This window comes from Citrus clementina, unplaced genomic scaffold, assembly GCF_000493195.1.
Source record: "Citrus clementina cultivar Clemenules unplaced genomic scaffold, Citrus_clementina_v1.0 scaffold_4, whole genome shotgun sequence".
In the NCBI taxonomy this organism is placed as follows: Eukaryota; Viridiplantae; Streptophyta; class Magnoliopsida; order Sapindales; family Rutaceae; genus Citrus; species Citrus x clementina.
In genome coordinates, this window is record NW_006262274.1 from 519,045 (window position 1) to 526,878 (window position 7,834).

The 7,834-nt window shown below is 33.5% G+C and overlaps 1 non-coding gene across 1 annotated transcript; it reads left to right on the forward strand.

The window, feature by feature from the left end:
* Window positions 1–810: 810 nt before the first annotated feature.
* LOC112099360 lies at window positions 811–914 on the forward strand. Its single transcript, XR_002906164.1, has one exon. It is a non-coding gene; the product is annotated as a small nucleolar RNA R71 (small nucleolar RNA).
* The last annotated feature ends 6,920 nt before the right edge of the window (window positions 915–7,834 follow it).

The window sequence follows — 7,834 nt, forward strand, 5'->3', positions numbered from 1 at the left end:
CTGGTACTTGCTTCATGCACTCCTTTAGGGTTAGGCACTGGTTGACTTGGAAATTTACCTTTTTCAATGGTCATTGCCAAGGTCTGAACTGAAGAAGCAAGTTGTCCCACCATCTTCTCAAGGCTTGAAACTGATTGGGCTTGTGAATTGAAGCCTGCTCTCAACTCATTTCGTAGTCCATCAATGGTGCGGTTCTGTTGCTCAATCATAGAGTGAGTAAGATTCTTGAGATTCTGGAATGAATCCTCCCATGGTCTGGGTTGAGAGTAGTTCTGGTTCTGATTGTATGGTCTAAATGGGGGCTGAGAGGCTTGAGGAATTTGAGGAATTGGTTGCATTGGTGGAGCTGAAGCTGCTGGTCCATTCTGTTGGAGTCCTTGAGACCATGAAAAATTGGGGTGGTCTCTCCATCCAGGGTTATATGTGTTGGAGTATGGGTTGTAATTTGATGGCTTTCTCATTACACCTATGGCATTGGCTTGATCTGAGTATGAGTCATGGTCATGTGGTTCTGTTGAGTTAGCAGTCGATAACGATGCTATTTGTCGAGCAAGACCTTCAACCATCTCCTTGACTTATTCGATTCCCGAAGTTGACTCGCCAATGTGAACCTCATTTACTCCCATAATTCTTCTAGTATTCCTGAGTGATCGACTCCGTTGTTGGGAATTATCCGCTTGTCGCTGGAAGAATTCCCAAATCTCTTATGCACTTTTTGACATTAGCTCTCCTCCACTTGTTGCCATTAGTCATTCTTGCACATTCGGCAATAATCCCTCCAAAAAGTATTGGCATTGGTGCCATTTCTCGTACCCATGATGTGGACACTTCAAGAGTAGCCCATTGAATCTCTCCCATGTTTCAAAAAATTGCTCGTCCTCTCTCTGGGTAAATTCCGAGATTTCCCTGCGAATAGCATTGGTTTTATGCACTGGGAAATATTTATTCAAAAATTTTGTTACCATTTGTTCCCATGATGCAATGCTATTAGCAGGCAATGTATTAAGCCATGAACGAGCTCTATCTTTTAAAGAAAATGGGAATAGTCTAAGTTTTACATCATCATCTGAAAAATTTTCATATTTAAAAGTTTGACAAATAGCATGAAAATCATTCAGATGATTATATGGATCCTCATTTTCTAGGCCATAAAATGTGGGGAGACAATTTAGCACACTAGGTTTTAATTCAAAACTCCTAGCAGCTACATTTGGGTATCTTATGTATGATGTGCTCAAATTTGCTAAAGGACTGAAATAATCCTTAAATGGCCTCTCATGTGGTGCTTGTAAATCCATTTTATTTTTAACGTGCCTGTGTGTGCGAAGTGTTTTTTCTAATTCAAGGTCTATAGGTTCAAGATTAGGTAATAATGACCTACGACCATGCATGAAAAACAAATAAAATAAAAATAAAGATGGGAACAAAACAAATAAAAATAAAGAAGAGGGAGAAATTACGATACTAACCTTATTGCGCTATTACAACCTTTCTATAAAAATACACAAAAATAAATACATGAAATAAATTAACGAAAAATAAATTAATAAGATAAAAAAATTACAAAGAAAAATAAATTAAAAATTAAACTACAGAATTTTAAAGAAGAGAAAAATAAAAGAAATACTAACCTTTAAATGTAGATTCACTCTTTTTTTTTCTTTTTTTTTTAATAACAAAAAAAAATACAAGAAAACAAATAAAAGAAATTATTCACAAAAATTAATTCTATTAATTAAAATTACTTACCTCCCCGGCAATGGTGCCAAAAACTTGTTGTGCAAATTTTAATGTACTCACAAGCGCACGAATCTATTGTAGTATAGACTAATGGTGACGAGTGTCGATCCCACGAGAAGGTGGATTTTAATTATGTGTAGAATTAGTTTTGTAAATGGGTGGTTGGATTTGTGGTGGAAATGGTTTGGAATATGCTAAAACTTAAATTAAAATGGCGAGAATAAATTCTAAAATTGTAATTGAAATGACAAGAATAAATTGAAGAGAATTCTATTGAGATGACGTGCTTGGGCATCTGGATCCGTATCAACATGCATCATGGGCTAAATAATCTGTATTAATACCAATTAAATCATGAGGGAGGAATCCACACATAATGAACCACGCTCTAATCAATATGGTGCTAAGGGCTTATCGTGCCAAATAATAATAACCTTGTACTAGAGGGCCGGTGAAACCAAGGCGGTACTAGACAAGATTAGTATTATTTGTCGATGAGAAGTCAAAACATCCACAAAAACTAGAGGGGAAGAGAAAATAAATTTACCAAATTAAGCCCATGACACATGTTGAGACTTCACCTTCAACCCAAGCTTGAAAGAAAATTAGCCACTCATAATTGAACTAGGGGCAAAATGGGAATTTATTAAAATACGAAAAAAAATACAAGATGGAGAGGGAATTACAGAAAATAAAGTCCAAAAATGGATTCAGAGGTATCAAATTAGGGGGGGAAGGCCCCCTTTTTATAGATACATGGAGTAAATCATGGCCATCGGATTAAAAACAGTTTGGACGCTTAGGATTGCGCCACGTCATCAGTCAACAGTATGCGGTTTGACCGCATGGATGAACAGTAACATGGTTTGACCCGGATGAACAGTAACGCAGTTTGGTTGAAAATAATCTTGTGTGATGCATGTACCGTACGCGAGATTTTTCGTCCACTAATATGCTGCCACGTCACCATCAACAGTACATAAGAATTTTAGCCCAACAGGATCGTGACACCTCATCAGTCAGTGCCACATCATCGGTCAATGCCACGTCATCGTCCGTCTATGTGAACAGTGTCGTGAACAGTAACGTATACAGTACCGTACATGTGAACAGTGCCATTTTTCCTTTTATGCTCCTCCTAAGGTTTTCGACCGTCTTGAGTTCAAAAGTGATGTCCGTTTTGCCATCTGATCTCTCGTTTATTGTGAAATGACTATGATGCCCCTAAAATACATAAAATACTTAATTAAAATAAAACACACGGAATTAAATCAAAAGAAGGTTAAATTCATAAAAGTAAAGGTGTTAGTAAAACTTGTAGTATAAAATGACGATTTTCTCCTTTATAAATATAAATTTTCTAACACTCAACAACAAGCTTACAAAAGATAAGAAGGGCATAAAAAAAAGGAGAAGCGCTACATTAATTAAATTTTTAATGATGCTTAATTAGTCTTAGTGGCTTCTAATTTTCTCTGTATACTTGCATTTTGAGCATGCATGTTTCACATGTTCTATCCAGACCCCCAAAAAAAAAAAAAAACGTGTTTCACATTCACATATATAGACTGTTAGGTTGTCGATCCAAATTAGGAGTGTATATGTGGCTAGTTAAATTAAAAATACAACTGATGATGATGATTAATTAAGTAATTAAAGCATTAGAGGGGGGCCTCACAGGTCCTTCAATTAATAATGTTTCACGTTCAGTAAAGCAAAGATTAATTCAAGTATCACGTTTAGTAAAGCAAAGGGACTCATCCACCATGTTATTTTAGCATACGTGAGGTTTGGTAGATAATCTAATGAGCATCAGTGTCCACCATTAAACACATGGTAAAATTTTGTGACTATGAAAAAAGTTGAAGCTGTGGATTAATTAGAATTACAAGCGCGTCGCTCTTTTCACCCATTAAATCATTATTAAATAAAATTTTAATGGTGAAGTGAATATTGTTGTTAGTCTATCCTTTATACTTTTCCATTATTATGGTACTTCTATTAGGCCATATGAGAATCTATCTCATACAAACTTGTCAACAGTAATTGACTTTGTAAAAACATCTACTAAGTTGCGTTTAATATTATGCATGCTTTGTTCATGCATTAAATTCGAGCATGCAATTCACATTATCAACCATATGTATTCAATTGTGATGCATAGGGATGGGCAAACCCAATCCAACCCGACGGACTCAACCCAACCCAACTCAATTTAATTTTGACAAGTTGAATGGGTTATTATGGGTTAATTGTGTTAATTTTTTCAAATCCAATTAATAATTAAGTTGAGTTGGGTTAATTATGATGAACCCATCTAACACAATCCAGCACACATAAATAATAATAATAATAATAATAATAAGATAATTCTCAATTGCAAAATCCTAAAAGTCGAAATGGCTAATCTATTTTTTTAATCCTCTTTTTATTCTTTTGTAAAAGAGACTATTTTATTCTTGTATCTACTACTCTGGACTCTAACTCTAAAACTAAAATTATTCTCTTAAATTTCAATTCTCAATCAACTTAAGTACTTTTCTTATTTATTCATTCTATATTCTTTTAGTTTTCTTGATCGAATACTAAATAGTGAATATAATTTTCATAATATAATATATTTATATTTGATTTCAATAAATTTCATTTCAACTTTCATATCTTTTTCTTTATTCAATTTTTAATTTTAATTTGACTTCAAGTCTTCAACCCAATCAACTCAACCCAACCCGATAATTTAAGGATTGAGTTAGATTGGGTTAAACATGTTTATTTAATTGGGTTAGGTTAATTTTATGACAACCCATTTAATAATGGGTTGAGTTAGATTTTCACAAACTCTATCCAACCAAACCCATACCCACCTCTAGTAATGCATTCTCGTCGAACAAGCCTCTTTAACTACAAATTATCCACTAACTTTTTGACTTTTAATTTAAAAACAAATAATATAGTTGATGCATGTAGGGGTGGGCACGGGTCGGGTTGGGTCGGGTTGATAGCCAACCCGACCCAACCCGCATATAGAACGGGTTGAAAAAATTCAACCCAACCCAACCCATTACATTTTTCAACCCAACCCGACCCAACCCGCAACTCTGCGGGTTAGGTCGGGTTGGGTTGATTGGGTTGGGCTTTTGAAAAAACCCATTTTTATTGTCTAAATAAAAATAAAAAAATAATTAAAAAAAATTAAAAGAAACACAAATACTAAAATTCTTACAACAAATCCAATATTTCAAAATTTAGCAATCAAATTATTAGTACATAACTAATGAAAAAAAAGTACATAAATTTAAAATCTTGTTTAATACAAAACATTAAAGTCCAAAGAGTGAAATTATAAGTCTTCCATACATAGGAAGAGAGTTTTCCCGAAACCATTGCTACACCAACCAATAGGAGTGTAATGAAGATCAGTCCAATGACATCAAAATCCAGATCAATCCAAATTAATGACATCAAAATCTGATGCCAATCTTGAATCTATATAACAATAAAAATAAAAATATTAGGCATATATGTTATAACAAATAAATACAAGGAAAATATAAATAGAATAAAAATAAAAATCATAATATAAATATTTACCTGATGTAATTGATTCATAAAATGCCATATCTTCAACCGAAGATGTATCCTCTTCTACGGCAATACGAGAAGAACAAAGCCAATTTTGCCCACATATTAAGCTCTCTACCATTTTAGGACTCAAAGAAGCTCGAAATGGATCAAGAATGCGTCCTCCTGTACTGAATGCAGACTCAGAAGCAACTGTAGATATTGGGATTGAAAGAATGTCTTTGGCTATATTAGACAAAACTTTATACTTCCCACCATTTACCTTCCACCAGTTCAACAAATCAAATGAATCATCAAAGCAATTTTCACAATCATCTAATAAATATTTGTCCACTTCATTTTTCAACTCTACACCATCCTCTTCCAGCTGCTTCTTTTTCCATTTTGAAAGTTTTGCTACCTTGGCTAGTCTATAATCAATAATATCACTTTTTTTCTCTAACTCGGATGGACAAATGACAGCATTAACAGATTGGTTTTGGCTACCACTATCACATCTAGAGTTATTATTTGTGTAAAAATCATACAAAGAAGATAATAAGCCCTTAATCACTTTTATGAGCTCACACACAACATTTTCATCATACAACTCCTCAAAACAAAATTTCACAAAACTCAATTTATAACGCGGATCAAGCACAACAGCAACAATTAACAACTTATTTAGAGTGTTGAGGGAACCCCAATATTTGTCATACTTCTCTTTCATCTTCTTGGCCATTGCATTGAAATAAGAATCATCACTTACTATCAATCCTTTTAAATTTGACTCTATAGAATGCATCTCATGAAAATACAAATGTGATGTAACAAACAAAGAAGCACTAAATTTTTTTGTAATTTCATAGAAATTCTCCAAAAAATTATTCAACACACTTGCATTCACCCAATCTATATGTTCCGGTGGCCCAATCCTTTTTTTTCCACCCTCTTTCTCTTCAAAATAGGATCTATAAAATCCATCATCATCCTCCAATCGTTCAAAAGCTTTTTGATATACAAGAGCACTCTCTAACATCAAATATGTGGAATTCCACCTAGTAGGAACATCCATCACAACAATACGTTTAGAATCAAGTTTTTCATGCTCAACACATTTTCTAAACCTTACTAATCTAGCCGGTGATGATCTTACATATTTCACAGCATTGCGAATGCTAGAAACAGAATTATTCATCTCTTTCAACCCCTCAGTCACAATCAAATTTATAATATGTGCACAACATCTAACATGAAGGTAATCACCATTCAACACAAGCCCACCCCAATTATTTAGCTTCTTTTTTAAATAAGAAATGACCAAATCATTCGAACTTGCATTATCAACAGTAATTGTAAACACTCTATCAATACCCCATTCAAGCAAGCAAGACTCAATCAATTTTCCAATTGTATCTCCTTTATGATCATCGATCTGGCAAAAGTTTAATATCCTTTTATGAAGTTGCCACTCATCATCAATAAAATGGGCTGTAATAACCATGTAATTCAAATTTTGTATTGAAGTCCAACAATCAGTTGTTATACAAACCCTATACTTATTACGAGCAAACACTTTTTTCAAATTATTCTTCTCATTTAAGTACAACTGATACACATCTCTAGCAACAGTTCTCCTAGAAAAACGATCAAGTTTTGGACAAGCTTTGCTCATAAATTTCCGAAACCCTTCTTTTTCAACAAAACTAAAGGGCAATTCATCAATAATTATCATCTCAATGCATGCTTTTCTAATGTCCTCTTTGCTACAAGATATTGCCACAAGATTACTGCCACCACCAGTTGTGTTATCCTCAAACACCAAGGTTTTTTGTTTTAAATCAACTTTCCTATCAGCATAGGCTGTGCATGCTGCCAAGTGATTCCATAAAGTACGGGTCCCAATAAATCTAGAATGATACGCATACACTTTTGAACAGTAGTTACACTTACATTTTGTATCATTCTCTAATTTTGTGTAATGTTCCCATACTTTTGACGCTTTTCCACCTTTTCCATTGCCTGCATTTGTATTAATAGCACTATCAGTTGTACTTTGAGTTGTTGAAGGTGTAGAGATATTAACTCCTGGATTACTGGATGAATTTGCTTCCATCTACAAGGAAAAAATTCCAGGCCAAGAATATTGTTATTATCCTATTAATAATTAACAAATAATCAAAAAAATAACAAATAGTGGTCACAGCAAGCTTAAAGCTCTTTTATTAATACATTTAACCATGTTTGGATACTACAATAAATAAATATGATTAAAATAATTTTATGAAAAAAAAATCCATCGGAGATAGAATACATATGTGAATTTGAGAGCATGACTAGTTAATAGTAATACTGAATATATTTCTGCAGAACAATGCCCAGGAGATGTTTGTCGAAAAGCTTTTTCCCTAAGATTGTAATAATAACAATTATTTTATTTATGTTAATCCGATTGTTGATTAAGCTTGACACCATCATAACAACCAAAATTTGACCAACTTTTATCAATAAAAAAATATTATAAAGCACCAAA